General features: G+C 44.1%; 1 protein-coding gene and 1 long non-coding RNA gene across 2 annotated transcripts in view; one reads left to right on the top strand and one right to left on the bottom strand.

Annotated features, from left to right (window-relative positions):
- SND1 (staphylococcal nuclease and tudor domain containing 1) overlaps positions 1-19,577 on the bottom strand; it is a 427,290-nt gene that overhangs the window by 117,881 nt on the left and 289,832 nt on the right. The gene's annotated exons all lie outside the window — the stretch shown is intronic.
- LOC123606815 lies at positions 5,010-19,105 on the top strand. The gene is made up of 2 exons (XR_006716508.1): positions 5,010-5,102; positions 17,896-19,105. It is a non-coding gene; the product is annotated as an uncharacterized LOC123606815 (long non-coding RNA).

Raw genomic sequence — 19,577 nt, 5'->3', positions numbered from 1 at the left:
GGGAGTTAAGAGACCCCGAGATTATCTTTGTCCACCACTCTGGTTTTATATATGAGGGAGTGGAACCAGGATCAGACACTGAGTGTCCCATCTGCTAGATCATTTACTCTTTCCTATGCCCCACCTCCCACATGAGTTTGCAGGTTCTGCTTGCTTGGAGATCTGGTAGAAGACAAAAAAAAAGCTCAGCCCAACCTCCTGCCCTGGTTTAAGGTGCTCACAGTGACTGACTAGAGACAGGGACACTCCACAATGACCTTTTTCCTTAGGACAGGGTGGTTGGTTAGGCTGACCAACAGATCACCAACCTACTGAGTCTCTACGAGGTCCCAGGTATCAAAACGCCAGACAAAGAAACAATTACTAGGCAATGCAACGACAATACACTTAGAAGGATCATGCGATGACACAGGCAGCAGGGGACACCATGAGGACTTGTAGAGGGGTCAACCTTGGCATTTTTACTCTTTTTTTTTTTTTTTTTTTTAACATTTATTTATTTTTGAGACAGAGAGACAGAGCATGAACGGGGGAGGGGCAGAGAGAGAGGGAGACACAGAATTGGAAGCAGGCTCCAGGCTCTGAGCCATCAGCCCAGAGCCTGACGCGGGGCTCGAACTCACGGACCGTGAGATCGTGACCTGAGCCGAAGTCGGACGCTCAACCGACTGAGCCACCCAGGCGCCCCGGCATTTTTACTCTTATAATTCCTTAAGAATATTAAGAATAATAACTGGCCAGAGGAACATACATCAAGGAAATCTGTGGGGGTGGTAGTAAACTCCCAGTGTTTAAAATGGCAGAAAGGTGCTGTGGCATTTGGGAGGAGGAACAAGAACAAAGTCTGCATGTGTGTCCTGGGAAGGCACACGAGTCCCTTCTAGGAACCCCAGACCAGGTCAGGCTGTATGAGAGCCGATCCCCGGAAAAGCACAAATCTTCCTCCCACAACTCACCTCTGAGTCAGAAAAGGAACAACTGGCTTAGTAGGACACAACTAACTGCCTCCTATGCATTCTTTGTCCCAACAAATTTTGTTACCATTTCATAAAATCAAAACAGATAATAATTATTCAAACACTCTGTATGTATAACTAATATGTAAACATAGCTTTTCATGTTATCAGATTTCTTTTTAATTAAAATTATGATCTATTTGAGAACCATTATCATAACTTAAACTTCCCTGTGTCAACGTCTAGTTATCAAACCTTTGCAGAGAAATCCAAAGGAGGCTGAAAGAGTAGAAAGGGGCCTTGTTTTAGAATTCATCTGCAGTTTCCAAAATGTGTTAACTTCCTACTCCTATGGAAATGGCTTTTCCCCACATTACATACATACATCAGGCAACACGCACTGCAGGCCTCTGTTACTGAGACAACTTTCAAAACCACAAGTAGAGTGGGTTAAAGAGGGACAGATATATTTGATTGACAGGAGGTCACAATTCGTTGGCAGCAGAATAAAGAACTTGTCTCAATGGAAGATCGGAATTGAAAAGCTTAAAATATTCTTTTAAAAAAAGAAACATTGTTCTGACATCCAAAGAGGACAAATCAAATTGGTCTCCTCCCTCAGTCTCTGAAAAGGAGAGGGAGGAAATAGTGGAGGAGTAAGTGCCAGTTCCATCCTTAATTAAGCTGTGTGACCTTGGCCAAGAAACAACTTTTCTGAGTCTCCATGTTTTTTCACTTGTTACATAGTGACAACTGCCCTCCCTACCTCAGAGTACTGTGATAAACATCTGGGGGGGGGGGGGGGGAAGAATGGGAAAACACCCAGAAAGTACGTATTATTACACAAGTGGATACTTCTAGAGGATAATGGTCTTGATAAATTTTAGCATATTTAACCATGGTCTAAACCACTGCTTAAAAACAGCCATACTTGCCTAGGTGGCTCAGTCAGTCCACTGAATGACTTTGGCTCAGGACGTGATCTCAGGGTTGTGAGACTGAGTCCTGCACTGGACTCCACACCCAATGTGGAGCCTGCTTGAGATTTTCTCTTTCTCTCTCTCTCTCTCTCTCTCTCTCTCTCTGCCCTTGCCCCACTTGTGCTCTTAAAAAAAAAAAGAAGCCACACTGCTGACAGAGATCAAATAACACCCAAAATACCTGTTGGCCCTCTTAGAAACATTTTTAAGAAATTTAGTTAATGCAGACTAAACTGCATCTAATGGAAAAGCATGTTTAGTGCAGATAAACATAATTTGAGGATACTGTTGACTCTGACAAGCATGACAGGAGTAATGATCAGCCAGGAGGGGCAGGGTGCTACATGGGAAGAAAGGGCCTGCATCTCCTCGATGCCAGGACTTGTTTCTGACTGAGGTTTGTGAAGCATGAAGAACAGACAACAGCTGGGAATTCAGGAAGAGAGTAAATCAAGCTGCCGTTATTCAGGCTCCCAGAAAGCTACAGCACAGATAGCAACAAGTGATAGTTACATGAAAACAGAAATTACATTCCTTACGGATTTTTTCCCCATCGCGATTTCAGCAAACATTTTTTTCATCACTCCCATTCTTGCCACTAACTTGTACATGAGGCATCAGGGTGGCACGGGGGTGCGCTCTCTGGATGTCACGGTCAGTAAACACTGATCCTACTGAAAAGGATACTGCAAGGTCCTGAATCAGGACAGTGAATTTGCAGTGTTCCCTCAGTTTCTACCTTTCGCCTTCTCCACCCGTGGTACCAAACAACAGATTTCTCACTGGGGACCGTGCAACATCCTCTGGGAGCTCTTGCTGTGGGACTGCTCGGTCTACTGATGTGCTCAGTGCTCGCGCTGGCAGAGGGTGCTGTGGTATTTCTGGGGGGAGGATAAGATGTTCAACATCCTGCAATTCATGGCAAGTCCAGACAAGGAGTAAACATTCCACCCAAGATGCCTCTCTGGCTCCCCCATTGAGAAATACACAGCTCCAGTCTTACCCACCAGTACTCCCTCACTCACCATCTACACTCATCCCAAGACAATGACTTGCTGTACCCTATTCATGCTTTGCATTTCACAGTTTCAAATCCAGCTGCCCCAATCTCCTTGTTCAGGTCAGAACATAATGATTTTGGCCTAAGGCTGTTGAACAACTTAGAGAAAAATAGATCAAATAGAATGCAATCATCAGAATAAGCTATAAAGTAATTGTTGATTTGACTTGAGGTTCTAAGAAGGAAAATATGCTCTACTCCCAAGTTTTCTATAGACTCCAAGAGATCACAGTATCATTTGAACTGCTGCTTAAAGTAGCTTTGGCTCTGAGTTGGAAGCAATCTGTTCAAAAAAGGTTTTAAGTTAGGAAATGTGTTACTGCAGAACGCAAGCTGTAGAGTTACAAGTCCATGGGATGAAACCCCCGCTGTATTACAAAGAGTTTGTGACCATGACAATGCCATTCCATTTCTTTGTGCCTCTGTTTCCTCCTCTGTAAAATGAGAAGCTGGACGGTTTTTAGTACTTTCTCCAGAAAGGCTGACAGAAGTTGCCTGCATGATGGGCCTGATCAAACACACCGGGCTTGATCACTGTGACCCACACCAGGACTTGATCTTTCAGGTTGATATATGCTAGCCAGAACAATGTTAAGAAATAAAACTCACATATTAAAAACAATAAACAAACACAGGAAATCTGGGGATCCTTAAAGCCAGAAAAACCATACAGAAAAAAAGTCCAATCTACTCTTTGCCAACAGGCTTATCTACATTTGACAAAGATTACTCTTTGCTATCCGGGGAAATCTGCTCTGCAGTTTTCTTCTTCACGGATGGCGGATACTTTTTGCCAAAGCGATCTGGGACTGCAGACTTTGCACATGTCAAGAGAAATATACACATATGTACAAAGAGGCTGGTTTCGTTCAGCCTCAACTAAGATCACATATTCTTCAGCAAACACTTCTCTGTTTGATTTGTAGTCAGCTTGCTTACACAGCACTATCTGGGTTTCGAGGCTTAATTTATTTGACTATATTCATTCCCTTTCCCCATCTTCCTCCTAGCACAGCAATTCCAAGTAGTAGGAGAATCCATCATACTCCTTTACGTTAAAAGTACTACGGCTTTACATTAGAACTCTCTGGAATTATTTTTCTTTTTAATCACAATGAGAAAAGGAATACATTACGCACAATGTAGTTATCCTACCTTTATACTCTCTTAATTTCTTTAAAAAATTTTTTTTTAAATTTATTTTGAGACAGCGAGTGGGGGAGGGGCAGGGAGAGAGAGAGAGAGAGAGAGAGAGAGAGAGAGAGAGAGAGAGAGAGAATTCCAAGAGAATCCTTGCTGTTAGCACAGACCCTGATGCAGGGCTTGAACTCACAAACTGTGAGATCATGACCTGAGCTGAAACCAAAAGTCGGATGCTTAACCAACTGAGCCACTCAGGCGCCTCTATACTCTCTTAATTTCTAAAAGTTATGCAAAATGATCTTAATAAGCTTACAGGATCAGATCCCTGCAGCTCATAGGTTATGTGCTGAGAACGAGCAGGCCAATCAGCTATCAGTGGTGCTGGTATGATGCCCTGCTGTCCCCAAAGGGGAACAGTGTTGCTGCAGGAGGGTATTCTGGGTTAAATCTGCTTGTTGATTTCACTGAGCTTGATAAGATATACCCTTTTTCTTCCAAGGAGGTCTCAGAGGCCTGGCAAGAGAGCAGACACTGGCATTTGTGTTGATTTATTTTGGTTGAGAATGGGCCCACAGGAAATGGTAGAGAAGCTTGTTCCAACCCAGGGAATCTTTCTGCTTTCATAAGCCCATAAAGATACTAAAAATGAAGCATCAGAACAAACAGAAGCTGATGATGTCAATAGAAGAAAATGAGGCTGATTAGACAATTTCACGTGGCAAAAGTGGTATTTAAACTTTGGTTGTTTTGGTTTTAGGTTTTGCTTTTTTTCCTTTCTTGAAAACGAGTACTTTTTGCACGTGTTTGTTACAGCGGCAAAGGATTTAATTTTATTTGTTATCATCCTAAACTTTCTTCTATTTTCTTACTTCAGCTTGCTTTTCATGCAGCTCAGAATGAAGATACCTGAATCTAGACCTCATCATCATGTAGCTCCATTTGTAAAAAAGAGAAAAAATATTTGTAAGTAAACACCATTTGTAGTTAGTGTCTGAAAAAAACTGCCACTGATTGTAACAAGATTTTAGAAGTATATTCAGTAATACGTTCAAACTTCACGCTCCTTAATTACCTAATCCTGCAAAGCAGGTTAAGTATATATTTCTCATTATATCCAATAACTATCTGGATAAAATGCTCTGACTGTGGGAAACCTAGAGAGGGCCCACGTGTGTGTGGGTTTACATGGTTTGAAGGGATGAGGATGCATTTAATGAATGCTTCTCTGGACAGAAAAAAGGGAAATTGACTGAGGCACCTCTGACAAGGACCTCTCTATGCCCCCAAGTCCATCCCGGGACTATCGCCTCTTGGGATTCCCCTAAACTCCATTCCAGGATGTTCGTGGGCAACTGGCAGCCTAGTATCGAGCCTCTCAGAAGTTGAGCCTTCGTTCCAATTTCACTGTAACACTGCGGCATCTGATATAATCCTTTAAAGGCTCTCAGAGTCTGGCCCTAATCTCCCTCCTAAAATATAACTCCGAGAAGATGTGAATATAGATGGCAACCTGGTCCATTTTGCTGCACAGATTAACACAAAAGGATCATGGTGAATACAGATTTAATGTCTATTTTCTCAGCAAGTGATGCCCCTAGGGCTGTAGAGCATAGCTGAATGGGATAAGTCCTATAACCAGGCTGATTTGACTTCATTATTAATTCATCTTTATTTAACCTCAGCCAGGGCCTCAAAAAAAAAAAAAAAAAAAAAAAAAAAAAAAAAAAAAAAGTATGATGCTCAGCAAAACTTCTGTAACCCCACCTCATTTTCTAGATATATTTTCTTTCTTCTTCACCTCGTGATTAGTGGGTCTTAGAAGCAGTATCAGCTCCAAAGGGAGTCTGAATATCTGTAGGGGACATTTTTGGTTGCTGCAATGGCTGGAAGGAGGGGAGCTGCTAATGGCATTTAGTGACAAAGACCAGTAATGCCTATCCAGGCGATCCCACACAGTAAACTGTCTTAGGTAAAGTCTATGCCTCCAGTATGGCTAGGAATCAGTAATGAGGATCCATTCTAGAAAGGTGAGAAAAACAGGGTGTCTCAGCCAGCAGCTGTAATACTGGCCCAGATACTGCCATGTGGGACTGGGAAAGGAGAAAGTGACAGAAACAAAGGCACTGTTGGCCCTTATCTCCCCACCAGTCAGCTCCAGAGCACAAATGGGCAGCAGCTTGAGAAGCAGGTCTATTTCTACCTCTCTCTCCAACTGATGAGGATAGATGGCAGGCTTCTGGGGAAGAAGGGGTTGGGGGAGGGAGGCAGAACACGAAGGGACTTTTCCGTTGGTTGGTGTTTGCAAAGTACTGAGGATGAAGTGAAAATCTACACTTGCCACATGACTGCCAACACAGCTTTCTAGATCTCCCCATCATGGGGGAGCACTGTGGCTAGTCAGAATTTGTTCATTCAACAAATATTTACCAAGCACCTATCACATGCCAAGCATAATTGCACATGTTGGGAATACATACACTAGGGGGGTGGGGGGGGGGGGTAGATGGGCCATACTTGGAGGCCACAATAAAAACTCTGGTTTTTACTTTGAGTGAAATGGAGAGTCACTGTTAGAATGGCATCCAGGATGAATAAATATACTAACAGCTATATGTGTAGGAATGTGTATATAAAAACGATGGCAACATAGTGTGCCAAGGGAACAACTCCTAAGTGGCACCCCCATGACAACGAAGGTCTGGCCAGCATCCTGTGGAGTCCAAAAGGCCACTGCCAGCTGATGTGCAGATACAGCTTACCCCATTGCCTCACAGAATAAGAGCACAGGGCATGTGGAAATGCCCGAGGAAGCTCTGGAGGGAATCACCCCCACCTTCTCCTGAACTCGTGGGCTGCTGCTATTACAATCGCTACCATTCTAGGATGGTGTTAAATTAGCCAATTTACCAACAACAACAAAAAGCCCCACACAAACGTAGTTTCCAATGGCATATTCATTTTTATTAATTGGCTAATTCAACACTGCCTTAGATCTGTAATAACAGTGGCAATCAGCGAACATGCCAGCGTGCTACGTGCTCTCTATCCCTCTACCCTCAACTCACACCTGCAGTCACATTTCCTGTGTGTGCAGACACACACCAGGCGGCCAAGAAGTCACTGGTTCTAGTCTGGCACTCATGCTTGATGCCTCCAGAATGTGGACCCACAGTTTACTCTCCCCACAGCTCCTCACCTATGCATTCTTTTTTTTTTTTTTTTTTTAAATGTTTATTTATTTTTGAGAGAGACAGAGACAGAATGCGAGTGGGTTAGGGGCAGAGAGACAGGGAGACACAGAATCCAAAGCAGGCTCCAGGCTCCGAGCTGTCAGCACAGAGCCCGATGTGGGGCTCGAACTCACGAGCTGCAAGATCATGACCTGAGCCGAAGTCGGATGCTCTGCTGACTGAGCCACCCGGCACCCCTCGCACCCATGCATTCTGCACAGACCTGAGGGAAGGCATGAAAGGCGACTGGTGCTTCAGGAAAGGGCCACTTGCCTGTTTTAAAGTGGAACAGACACAGTTCCACAGAGAAGAAGCAAGCACTCTGGATACATAAGAATGGATGAAAATGACATAAAATAGTCTCTTTAAAACGACGTGTTCAGAAGGAACCCGAACTCTGGTCTTACAGGACTCTTGTCAGTAACCTGCCTGCCAACTATGACACTCAAAGTAGTTCAGGGTTAGCCCTAGTTGTGCCTCTCAGGGCCCCCATGCATGGCTGTGCCTGCAAGGCCCCAATTCATTCCAGGGGTGCCATTTACACAGCCAACTGGTATCAGTTTCTTTACCTATGAAAGAGATAAAAGTCGAAATGCATTATAGGGTTATTATACATATTAAATCAGATAAGCTACTATTTATGCAGCATTTAACAATGTTGGGGGAAAAGTAAGTGCCTACTAAAGTAATTCAGAAGAGAAAACCACTTTATCCTAAACCCCTCTGCAGCAAGGACCGGGTGATTTGATAGGGAGGAAGCTTCCCATAGGTGACCTGACTCTTGAATATGGACAGGCCTTGTACTACTGGACTTCACGTAGATTCAGCTGGGGCCTGCTGGTCCACATGGTTCCCCATGCATCCTCCTGCCCCCTAGCCTTCAACACAGAGCCCTGCACTGGTGAAGCAGCAGCCAAACGCCGCTGATCACAACAGTTACCTGCCGCCATTATTCTCACCCCACCCTTCTTACTCTCAGAATCGTGAGCAATCCTGCTCTCGACGACCCACCACCTCTACCATACAGCCAAGACTAGCGAGGACAAGCCCATAATTTTGTTGCTGTTTAAAAAGTACATACCAAAAGGAATGGAAACTACAGCTTTCCAAGGAACACAATGAATGGCCAGAAACAGAAAATTTAGGAGGTCATATTCTCTGTCTCTGTTTTAAGTCAACAAGATGCAGGTGTGGCATCAGAAGAACGAGATAAGGGAATGAGTTTCAATTCCGTACAGGCATTTTCACAATGAGATGGCCATTTAATTGGCCACCACCTGCAGGGACAGCACATGAGAAGGGCTGGGCTTCCAGCAGGGCAAGTTCCAGACAGGAGGCCGAGAACCTCTGCAGGAGAGGAAACTAGTTAGCAAATTACCGTTGGTTCCAAACACGGTGCTGATGTGGTCCCAACACCATCGCCTCTCTATTCCCATGGCTCAGAAGTGGTGGGTTTAACATGGCAAGACAACTTTGAAGAAAAACTGAACTTAGACTTATTTTCTTGGGGAGCTGGGAACAGAACTTCAGGAGTATGCATTTTCATGATCTCCAGTTCCCCTGGCCACAGAACAATGAGTAGCAGACTGGTAAATGCTCGTTTTCTATACGGTCTCCTATCCTATCCTCCCTTTTTTAGGGAAAAGGTTTCTATTGATTCAAGACCCACTATGGACTAGGCGATGTCCTAGGTGTTAGGTTTCCCTCTATGGTGGTGAATGGAGAGAAAGGAATTCCTGCTTTCATGGAGGAAAAAGATAATAAACAAGCAAATTGTATAATGTGACAGATGAGGAGTGACGTACGGTAAAGTAAGGGAGGTGGGGCCTCCAGGGAGAAGACAGCAAAAATTGCACACACGCAGGGGTGCATGTGCATACACATGTAGCACCAAACCCAGAGTGCCCAGGCCTAGGATGACAAGTTGACTTGCCCTCAACTGTGGTTCATTTCTGTCCTTCGAACTCCGTAATCATGACTGGTAGACCAGGCAACAGCCCTCAGGTCTCTGCTGAGCCTCCAGGCGCTCCACGGAGCTTTCCCTCACTGTGTCTTCTCACATGAACTTCCATTCTGTAACCTCATCCTTGCCTCGTTTCCTCACCAATTTAAACGGATTTCACATGTATGCTATCTTTGCCAACACAAACTTGTCACTCCTTTGGATGCCATCTGAAATATCTTCCACGGTTTTACTGCACATAGTGGAGAAACTGAAAGAAGTGGGGTGCCTGGGCTCTGGATTTCATGGAGCACCCACAGTCCCAGAGGAAGCAAACGGTAGCAGAGACCTGGCAGGCGATTACCGTATGAAAATCGAGCACTGTTCCATTCATTCAGCATACATGGGACGCATTCCTCCTATTCCTCCTCCAGGCCAGGCACTGGGCTAAGGGCTGGGCATATGTTCATACAGAAGAGATGAACAAGGAACATACAGGTTAGAGCAACAGACAGACATGTGCACGGATAGTCAGGATGTTAAACTAAGCTTTCCCGGAAAGCACACACCTGAGCCAGACTCCTGGGGGTGAAGGGGTGATGACGGAAGGAGAGAAGACACCAGACACTCCAACCTGAGCGAGCAGAATGTGTACAGCGCCGAGGTCAGCATGGCTGGTTCTGGATACTTCAAGTGCCTCTGCTCAGGAAGAGGTCTGGTGGGGGTGAAGGGTGGCAAAGCTCTAAAGGTGAGCAGGGCTCAGGTCCCAGACGGCCATAAATGCCTTATTTTGAAGGCAAAGAAACTTCCGAGAAGTCACAAGCAGGGGAATGACAGGAGCAGATGTACATTTTAGAAAGGTCTCTCTGGTACATGGAAGGCAGATCAGGAGGGTCATGAGAACAGAAGCAGAAAGACTCACAAGAGACTAGAATCCTGTCTGGAAGAAAGATTAGAATAAACTGATTCTATACACTAAGGATCCCTGATAATATGTCCAAGAAATGGGGTGGCTGTTGGTCCTTAAAAGGCTGGGTCTCAAAAGTTCAAAAGGAGCCCTAAATTTCTGCTCAACCACAAATTCCAAGGGCCAGGACCAAGGACAATATAACAACAGGACTCAGCCTGGCTTCTATCCAATTCTCTATTCAGTTTTCTGTTTTTAATCTCCTTTAAGTTTACCAATCCTATATTTTCAGGGCACAGAAACAGACAAGTTAATCCAAGCTACTGAGGGCCTGTGCATCAGATCTGGAGATCAAACCAAGTCTTTCTTGGCTCTCAGAGAAGGCAGGGAATAGGCTGAGAACACAATGGGAAAGTACTTACACACAAATGGTGGAGACTGGTATGTCTCCATATCAGTGTTTACCATGTGTTTGTTCATTTTTAATTTTTCTATTTCCCACATGTTCATTAGTTACCACGTATTTCCTAAGAACAAAAACACAGCAAAGAAAAGAAATCGCTCAAACTTTTCTTTAAAACCAACCCAAATCTATATGGCTAAACACAGAGAAGGAAGAGCGTGCCGGGAAGCAGGTCAAAACAGGCCACCCTGAGGAGAGCTTATTTGGAGCGATGTTTCCCTCTCTTGCGCTTTTAAACCCTAGATAATTTTTCACCAAAGTCTCCCTTGTAAGTATGACTGTGTGCCCCTCCCCCCGCCCCCAGCAGGTGGGTGAAGTGGTTTCCAACACTGATGGCCGCAGAGCATGGCAGGATGAGTTACGGGCGTGCTCTTACAGCTCCCTCTCAAGATAAGGTGCCGCTCTCCATGGGAGCCGCAGGCAGTTATATATCAGTGCCCCAACCAACAGAGATAAATGTCATAACTCCAGCCCCTGTCCATAAATACACAGCGGCAGGAACAACCTTAAACAGCCCACTGTGCCCAGAAGAGGCAGGATTTAGTGGGCTTCCTTACTTGCTCATGTGCTGAAAAGCGCTTTTAGGAGGGTGTTAAATAGGCACGTTACGCAAGCTCATGGGCCCAAAATAAATAAGGCGCTCTCGTTATGTGGACGTCGCCCACACCGAGAGGCTGTATGTGCTCTTCCCGACAAGAAAGAAGAGAGACTTTACAGAGCTGCTGCTCGGAGCCAGTACCCTTCAAGTCAGCGCCAGCTGTGGCAGCAGGAGGGCCGGGGGGGGGGGGGGGTGTCCGGATCAAGCAACCCCAGTGCAGATACTAGAGACGCCGCTTCTAGGCAAGAGAACTACCTCTTCTTATCACCTCCTGGAGATTTACATTTCTTTCTTTTCTTTTTTAAGCATTTATTCAGTTTTTGTTGGGAGACAGAGACAGAGAGCGTGAGTGTGAACGAGGGAGGAACAGAGAGAGAGGGAGACACAGAATCTGAAGCAGGCTCCAGGCACTGAGCTGTCAGCATAGAGCCCGACATGGGGCTCGAACTCACGAACTGTGAGATCATGACCTGAGTTGAAGCTGGGGGCTTAACTGACTCAGCCACCCAGGCACCCCCAAGAGATTTACATTTCTTGAGTGTAACCAGTGGGCTCCTTCCTGGTACAACACCCTTTATGGTGAAGGCGGTTAACCTCTAACCATCTGCCAGTATCTGCTCCCGCTTTCACGTCCAGGCTATTAATTTGGCTTTTCACACAAAGCTCTGCTCCTAAACAAGCAACTGGCTCATCTCTCCAAATCAGTGAAGCTCTCCAGCTCCCTAGAGAGGGATATATTAAGTATCAATCACGCGTATTATTTTACAATATAATTACTTTGGCAATTAATCCATAAGAAGTATTGCTCTCCAGATCCTAACTTCTGCCAACACAAACACAACGCTCTTGGAGAGTGGTCACATGGATGGAGACTGAGCTTCCAGGGGAAGAGGGACAAAATTGAAGACATAAGAGATTAGAGGATGAAATAAGTCTCCCCAGGGTCTCTCTCAACCCTTGCTTCAAGTATCCAGCAGCGCCACTGTTTAATCACACAGAAGAAATCCAGCAGAAACGAAGGAAAGACTGACAATCTTACTTGAGAAGGTAATAACAAAGGCTCCTGCTCTCAGGAGGATCGTGTGCTGCATTGTGGCGGGAAGGAAGATACGCAGTTCCATAGGTCAGATCGTCAGTACTGCAACGCCATACAAAAACCCACCATCAGCGCCATGGAGGTGGGCTTTTGTCCTGTTCACTGCTGTGTCCCTGGAACACAGTGCACATTCAGTAAATACCTGTGTGAAGGAAGGAAAGAAGGGAGGAAGGGAGGGAGGGAGGGAGGGAGGAAGGGAGGAAGGGAGGGAAGGGAGGAAGGAAGGAAGGAAGGAAGACAGGTTCTCCAGGTTCATTACATCGGGTGGCACTCTTCTAGTTGCCCCTTGTAACTTCTCGTCTACATCAATCAGTCAATCCATGTCTGCCCACAAAACCAATAGATACTTATAAGACAGTGAATCTGAGAAAGTCAATCCAATTTCCTGAACCTAACTGTTGTCAGTTTTTACATATTGCCTCAGAAAAATCTAATTAAAAATAAGGAGCAACATTTACTGTTTAAATTTTCTTTCCTTTCCCCTCTCCTTCCCTATGGTGGAGGAGGAACAGTGAAAAGGCTAAGATAAGAGTAGCAGCAGGAGAGTGCAGAGAAGGAAGTGATAATTGCCAAATTGGATAAGCAGCCTCTGAATAAATGAAAATTAACAAGACTTGCTTTCCAATAGCTTCAGATGTAAGTGAAAAGGATTCACTGATGGTATGAGGGAAAAAATTTCATTTGATTCAAAGCATATAAAACTTTTCCTTGATTTCTTTTACTATCCCCCAAACTATCATTGTGACAGTAAATTAAATAAAGGGCAGATTGACAAAGTTAAGGGAGATTAAATGAACAATCCATGTAAAAGCACTGAGCGCATAGGCACTAGTTCACAAGCCACGCAAAAGAAAGGTTTCCTTCTTAGAAGCAAGTGGGAGAGAAAAAAAACTAGGGGCAGGAAAAAGAAAAATAACTGAGGTAAATAAAGAAGAAATGGGATTGAAACTACAAAAGATTGGAAGAGGAATCTCTGAATGAGAAGTTTGCGTGGGTGGTAAAGTTGGAGGGAAGAAAAGTTCAATGGGAAGGAAGAGAACATTCTAGCACATGGCCCCTGAACAGCGGAGGGAGAGGAAACTGCTGAGTAAGTCAATCACTTTAATCACAGATGCTTTCTTCTCTTTTAACTGTACGCTCTTCTTATTTGCGTTACAATCACCCATACTAGGAAAAAAGGTCAAGATTATATTGATAAAGATGTTTTACAGGCGTCTACATAAATAAAAATGTTCTAGTTAATTACTGGCCTCAAAATATTGGGTATCTGACACTTTCAATTTTGATAGGCAACTTCAGAAAAAATCTGGATTGTTGTTGTTGTCGTGTAGCATGGAAAGCTAAAGCAAAAAGCGATAAAATCCAACAGAGCTGCTTTCCTCCCTGCCTGATGGATCTGCTCAGGAATCTCCAGGGGTCACAAAGGCTATAGGGTCTGAAAAATGCCAGAAAGCTACGAGTTCTGAGGTTTTAGCCTACAGCTAGTAGTTTCTAAGTGAAGTTTGCTTTCTCCTGTTCCCTGAGCTTACTCCATCATGTTGCACCCTCTGTGGCTGATGCCTGCTCTTTGGAAATCAGTGATGATTTTTACTCATGTACAGTCCCAGTTCCTGGAGGCAGGATATGCTCCCAAGAGCATTACAAATGCACGTTGGTGCCACAAATACAACTACCGAACAAAACTCCACAAGTATCTTGGAAATGATATCCAACAGAAATGAGCATCAAAGCTGCTATATGATGAGGCTGTATATAAGAATATGCATCACTTTCTTGCTCTCTGTTTTCCACTGAAGAATGCAGGGCTCCAGAAGTAGATGAAGTTTCCACTTGACTCAACACGTATTTATTGAGTGCCTGCTATGTGCCAGGCACCACAGTGTTAAGCACCAGGAACACAAGAGATGAGCAACACAAAGACTCAGGAAGCTTAGCATCTATTAGAGAAGGCTTGCATAAAAACATAAGGAAGGGAACTACAGGGAACTTTAGGAACACCTAAGAAGGAATGGCTTACTCTAGTCCAGGAGTCAGCAAAGTTCTCTGGGAAAAAATGAGAAGCTGAGAAGTGAAGGACGAATAGAAGCCAGCTACACTTCAACGTGGCAAATGTGGATTTTCCAACATGCAGGCCCAAATAAGAACCAAGGAATCTTCTCCTAGAAAAAGTCCCCCGCCACCCCATAATTCAAGAGGACACCTGAGGACATTTGCTGAGGTTCCTACACTCACTACTAAGGAAGGGACCAGGATGTGTGAAAGGCCCTATGATCTTGGGCATGCCTTTCAACCATTTCAGCCCCACATTTCCATCTTCTACTTTTAACCATCACATTTTGTCCTGAATAAATCAATGTTATTCTCTAGAAAGAATTCCTTTGCAGACACAGAACCTCTATTGTTAGAGAGTGTATAACCTTACATATTTGAGATTCAATCGGCAACTACCACTGCTACTGAAAACAATGCTTGGGTATCCTTCATGGAGGGCTAACTTCCCCATTTTGCTGTTCCACACAGAGAATTTTAATATAGGTATCAAGGCAGGAAACATCCATTACAGCTCCAGAAGATGAGGCCACAACGACTGACCAGCTTAGGATGCTGCACTAAGGGCCCCACACCTCTTAACAAGCAAGGGCTGGGGCGCCTGGGTGGCTCAGTTGGTTAAGCTTCCCACTCTTGATATCAGCTCAGGTCATGATCTCACAGTTAGGGGTCTGCGGTGACAGTACAGAGCCTGCTTGGGCTCTCCCCACCGTCCCCTGCTTGAGTTCTCTCTCTCTCAAAATAAAGAAACTTTAAACACCAACAGCAAAATAAACAAGGACTAATGTGAAGAGGAGGAAAGGAACATAACATTAAGAACACAGTTCTACATTCATGGATGAGAGGGGAAGCCAAGTATGGCCCTGGTTCAAGTACAGGACTGCCCTCAGATATCACAAGGATAAGGTGCCCCAGATGGCATTTCTGTGAACAGAATTCAAATCATGCATCAAGTATGGGTGCAAAATGGCCACATAGTGTTTTGCTGATCCCTGGATAAGAAGTACCACGAATGATTTGTTGATTACACAGTAACACCATTTCATCCCCTACTTCTTAAATGGGGAAACAGAGTTTCAAATATCTAGCAAGTGGGGAGCCTAAGACTAGATGGGGACTGGCTCTAAAACCTGACCTCTTAGCCACTAAGGTTTTGTGTGTGCAATTGATATTTCCTAATATCCAAGTCCAAGGAAAAACAAAACAGGAAGAGAGTCTAGACCATTTCCATTCAATAGTGGTCTGCAAATTAGCAGCAATGACATCGCCAGGAACCTTGATAGACAAGCACACTCTCTGGCCCTGCATCAGACCTACTGAACAAATTTGAGAAGCTCTATGCTAGAACTCACTGGGACTGATGAGCTTTCGAGCTATATCTGGAAGTGCCAGGGAACCATCCTGGGACTCTGAGGGCACATTACTACTCACACCAACAAGTGGTCAGTACAGCCAGTTCCCATTGGATGCTGACTACAGGCCCTCCTATAAAGCTCCTGCTCCAAAATGCAAACCAAGAATGTCCACCCTAGCATTATAATCCTTTTTCAGGTGCAAGGAGAGGACAAGGAATGAGAGGAAGGAGGAGGGATAACTAAGCACTCTTTATCTTCTATCTTCTTCTATTCAGCATAAAACCAGGCCCACCAAATAACAAGGGAAAGAAAAAACAAAGTGATAGAGCACTAAAGACAGCTGGCGATTAGCGCTGACAAAGGCTGAGGAAGCACCTTTTCCTTCTTTAGAGACTCTAACCCACACTTCACCCTGAGGAGGGGAGGGAGCTGGGAAGGAAGAGAAGGAGCTTGGTCTGGAACCAGAATTTCTTTCTCAGCTGAAGTCCAAAACAAGGAAAGAGGACTTCTGAGCTACTTGAGTGGGTTTTTTTTTTTTTTTTTTTAATTCAAGATTCCACACATAGGCACATGCTATAGATGAGATGCTTTTTTGCCCCCCAAAAATAAAACAACAACAACAAAAAGAAACCCACGCAGTTTTTTGTTGTTGTTGTTCTTAAATGCTGCTGGGAGAGTGATTCAGTTTCAAATATAATAGATAAGGCTGCAAACTTTCTCACTGTGTACAGGCATCTCATCTCCTTCCAAACATTAAGAGATTAAAATCCACCTCCTCTAAACGTAGCTCATTAAAGGCAATCTTCCTGCTAAGTATTGAACTTGAACTGTTTTGAAGCTCAATGCAAATAAAGGTCAAACTATTTTACTTCCTTCTTAAAGATTTAGGGAAAACAAACTACCACAAGGGCAGGAGGCGGAAGAACTGAATGATCACTGAGAACTTACCACTCAAAATGATTCAAGAAAGAACAGCTTCATTTATTTGCCAGCTCCGGGTCTTATAATCTCCCCCCCCCACTTCAAATCTCTTCACATTTGCATTGTTCATGTAAAGTGAGTCAGGGAATGCAAAACTGAAGGTTCTCATAGCAACTGTTAACAATCCCACACCGCACATAAGCGGTATTGGCAATTACTAATTGGGTTGTTGCTAAAGGTGAACCCTTAATATACCTCATGTGTGAAGTGGGCGAACCAGCATTCTAATGGAATTTTACCCGTAAGTATTTCTCAGCTTAAGTGTTGAAATCTGTAGCTTTAAAAAATGGGCACGTGAAGAAGAAAAACAAATTCCAGATAAAGCCAATGCTCAGGCACAGTGAATGTATAATCCCACCAAGAAGAGAATGAGAAATATAAGGCAGCTGGGCCATGTCGGGGCCTACGTCCTACATGAATACAGGGGAGATGTGTGAGCAAAGGGTGCATCCCAAACAAGCGGCTTGCCTTCAAGGAAGCTGGTAAGGCAGCTTCTCAACTTCTCTCTGGTGCTATCCCAGAAACCCTTGGTCCTCATCTCATTAGGGTCCTAATTGCTCTTCTGAGAACTGGATCGATGGCATTAGCATTAGCCTTTGGCTAGCTCACCTTTAAGCCCAGGATACTTTAAAACTGAGGTCTGTCATCCAGTTAGAGTGTTTATCTGATGAACTGAGAGAAGACACTGGCTGTCTTCGACGTTGTCAACTCCTACTCACATAGATTACATTTATATCAAGGTGAAAACTTTGTCAACTCAATTTACTGGCCAGCTGACTTGATTTCAAACTCAAAATGCAAGAGGGCTCATAAGGGCCCCTGAAAGAAGGGCCCTTGAAAGTTTTAGGGCTTGAAAGAATGTCAGCTATCATTTAACAGAATCCAAGGCCACAGAGCTGGGACAATGTCTTGGGGTTAGTAACAGTGGGACAGAGCCTATAAAAGTACAGCCAATGGGAGTCGTAGAAGTAGGGGCAGACACCTGTGTGAACCCTGTTACAAGCAATCCAGTGAGCAGTAAAGTCTGGATGAGAACCAGGTGTTCCAATTCTCTGTCCGGTGAACTTTCTATTATCAACTTTCCTTTAAAGTATTGCAATCTCACCTTTCATCTATTTTATTCCCATATAATTAGGCTTCCTATCTCAACCCTCCTAAGCCAAATAACGTCCTGCTGTACCAAAAGGTGACAATCTCGCTGAAGTCCCCTGCAGGATCATGGCAACCAACGGGGGCTAAATGCTTGACTACGATGAACAAATGCTATTAACACTGGCATCACTATTATGACACTTCTTGCTGTTAAAAAATCAAGGCCATTCACCAATGAATGAAAAAACCACAGCCTAGTGCAATTGAAAGAGACACAATCAGCGAGGACGAGTACACATACCAACATGGCTTTCATTTTGGTGAAAATTCCGGAAGAGTGGATGCAGAAGAGCAAATATGATAAGAATGTGCAAAGTTGAAAGCGAAGAGAAAAGAGACCTTTAAAATGTTGTGCTATGAAACATGAGACAGGGTCCTCGAATAGGAGTTATCATGCTTTTGAGCGGGCACGTTGGGAAGCATCAGCCTTGAGATTCCTTTCTGTGGTGTCCTGCAGCTCGCAGCAGCTTGGAATGCAGATAAATGCAAACTTCATCAAGAAATCACTGACATTTGAAGAGCACCTTTAAAAAATCGAACCCAAACATGCTTGGCAGTATATACGGAGGAATCATTTTGCTTTAATCTGATCCGTTATTTAGAGAAATCAGAAGGGAAGTCAGATCGTAAAGCCCCTATCATTTCTAGGGGCAGCACGAAAAGCTCAAGACAGCAAGCATGCAGAGATACGAGGGGGTGCTGGCTCCCAGTGGCGCACAGACAGGGCTAACTACCTGACGGATGTGCTCCTTCTGTTCGCTCATCCCTGGAAACAGCTGAACCTGACAGGGCCCAAAGCTGCTATAAGGATATCTTTTGAACCAGAAAGACCCACTGACCTGACACTAGGCCTGAACTTTGACCACAGCGCTTGAAAGCAAGAGTTTCCCTGGGAAAGCCAGGATCTACAATTGCCGCAGCCCACCTTCCAAACTGGGGCAATACCATGGTTGTGGCAAGGGAGCAAGTAAGGTGACACACAAGCTTTTTTTTCTTTTTTAAAGTGTGTTCTGTATGGAATGGAAGCAATTATTTTATGCTGTTTAACAGACAGGAGAGGCAATCTGGCAAAAATCTTCTGATTCTAAAAATACACTGATAGCAAATGGGACAAGTAAATGGAAGATCTCTGTATTACTGTCTAATTTTTCTATAAATTTGAAGTTACACCAAAATAAAGTCACAGGAATTATCATTATTTTTTTTTTTAAATCCCAACAACTTGTGATGCTTAAATGTTGGATTATCCTGGGGCACTGAATCACCAGAGTCAAGACACTGTGAAGGGTGCATCGGGTCAGTCCAGGGAACCTAAGCAGGCATTTCCTCAGAGGAAAGCTCTTTGTTAGTCTACAATGTTAACATTTCAACACCAGTTTCATGTATTATCTTGTATTATCTCTCAAAAGTCTGCTACTCCAAGTAGCCCATTTAACCTTTTCATCTCCAAGTTAGAAAGGAGGGTTCCCCAATGGTCAGCAAATATTCTCTCCCTCTAACCTGTTCTAAGCTGTGCTTAAGTACCACCAGGACTAGGCTTCATTAGGAAAGCAGCTGAATAATTTATAAGGGTTGCATAGGACCCATTAGAAGTGCCAGAGCAGTAATAACTGGCTTAGGGCTTTGCTTACTCAGGGCTAAAGTTTAATTTGTCCATAAATGCCC

This window comes from Leopardus geoffroyi, chromosome A2 (genome assembly GCF_018350155.1).
Source record: "Leopardus geoffroyi isolate Oge1 chromosome A2, O.geoffroyi_Oge1_pat1.0, whole genome shotgun sequence".
NCBI classification, from domain to species: domain Eukaryota; kingdom Metazoa; phylum Chordata; class Mammalia; order Carnivora; family Felidae; genus Leopardus; species Leopardus geoffroyi.
This window is presented reverse-complemented; position numbering and strand designations above follow the sequence as displayed.